The sequence below is a fragment of the Euprymna scolopes genome, chromosome 20 (assembly GCF_053919585.1).
Source record: "Euprymna scolopes isolate OS-2025 chromosome 20, ASM5391958v1, whole genome shotgun sequence".
Lineage (NCBI taxonomy): Eukaryota > Metazoa > Mollusca > Cephalopoda > Sepiida > Sepiolidae > Euprymna > Euprymna scolopes.
This window is the reverse complement of record NC_136501.1, coordinates 35,665,385-35,667,097: the sequence shown is the minus strand read 5'-3', so window position 1 is coordinate 35,667,097 and position 1,713 is coordinate 35,665,385. Positions and strand designations below refer to the sequence as shown.

The 1,713-nt window shown below is 35.0% G+C and overlaps 1 pseudogene; it reads right to left on the bottom strand.

Moving 5' to 3' along the window:
- Nucleotides 1-300: 300 nt before the first annotated feature.
- On the bottom strand, nucleotides 301-414 carry LOC145241798 (U2 spliceosomal RNA; annotated as a pseudogene).
- Between the last annotated feature and the right edge of the window lie 1,299 nt (nucleotides 415-1,713).

Genomic DNA, 1,713 nt, shown 5'->3' with positions numbered 1-1,713 from the left:
TCTGGGGAGTGTAACTAAAGCATTTGACAAGTTAATTGCCAAAATCGGTATCCATTGCAATGTTGGAGTACTTTAAACGACTGACTTGTTGCAAACCGCCATAATCTTGCGAGAAGTTCTAGCAGATTGATAAAAGATGTTGATAGCCTATGTTCATTTGTTATTATCAGCATATCAGTATAAAATCGGCAATATCAATACCCAGACACAAAACGTGAGTAGTAGTAATAGTATTATTATTATTATTAATAATAATAATAATAATAATAATAATAACTAGGACCGTTTTTTTATGTGGAGAAAAATTGTCTTAGTCGTAAAGGATTTCTCTTCCACTGAGAGAGAAGAAATTGAAATTAGGCGCCTGAGGACATATACTACACTTTGATCTTAGCCAAAAGGCCAAGAAAGAAAAATCATTTTTATTAGCTTTGCCTCAAAAGTGTCACCAATTTTTTTTTAAATATTTCTATTTCCTTTTCAAGGGTGACAAGGTTTATTTGGAATATTCCACTTTTTGGAATATTCCACTTTCCTTTTTAAGGGATGCACAGCATGATAACGGACGGAGCGATTAACGTAATAATATAAGGGTAATACACTGCAAACTAATTTAATTCAAAATGAATGAACTTTCTTAGAGGGGTTCGTATCTTCATTTTCCCCTTTCAAATAGCTAAGAACTTATTCTACCTTCATGGACTTAGCGTTACATGTGTGCATTTTAATGTAAGTTCATGTTTCTTGCGTATATATTATAGTGCACTTGGCGTCACAGTTTAGATGGGAGGTAAGACCTATCCCTGTGACAGATTAACAGGTAAAACCATTCTGTGCTCGGTGTTGCCACAAACGCCATACGCTTGAAAATGTATGTATCACATATTATAAATCGTGGCACCCAGACGAAGAATCAGGGTGTCATGATCGACAGATGCCTCCTCAGTGGTCAATGGCTATCCTTTGAATGTTTGCGTCTCTTCTAAACAAGAAACAAAAATATTACAAACACAGAACAGGTAAGTATCCCCTCTAATTTCAGATACCAAGATAATACAGATCAAACACGAGAGATCCACATTAACCAACATAGACAAATAAATGATTAAACGGAGTAAAAATTGAACACCAAAAGAAAATAGAGTACTGGAAGAATTTTACAGAAGCCATTTCAAAGACCGAGATTATTGGAAACGGATGGCAGATTTTGAAGAGCCATGTCTACTGGATATCATGCAACAAAACCAAGAATTATGCCACACGAAACTTATAAAAGAGGTTGCGTTAAAATTTAGAACTAATGGAAATACAAACAAAGATTAAGGATGGAACAGACCATGTAACACCTCTCACGGGAATATAGAAATTCCACATTAACCGACCCTACAAAACTCAAACAGTACAACCATAGAAACCATGATCTATGATATTACAGAATTAAACGGGCATGGAGTAGCTGAGATAGAAATATCATACGACTCATTAACAGAGAAAAGAGGTAACATTCATCCCTAGGGAACCAGGAGTAGAATAAATTAAAAAGCAGAAACAGACAACGTAAATAAGCTCCACTTATGCTTTCAAACATATACCATTACAGACTTGAACAATTTATTTTACGCAGAGATCAAGTAATTAGGTATAAAGTTTAAACGCAGAAAATAAGCCGTGAAAACAAAAATGGGCTGACAAAACCTGGATGTGGATTTAGGC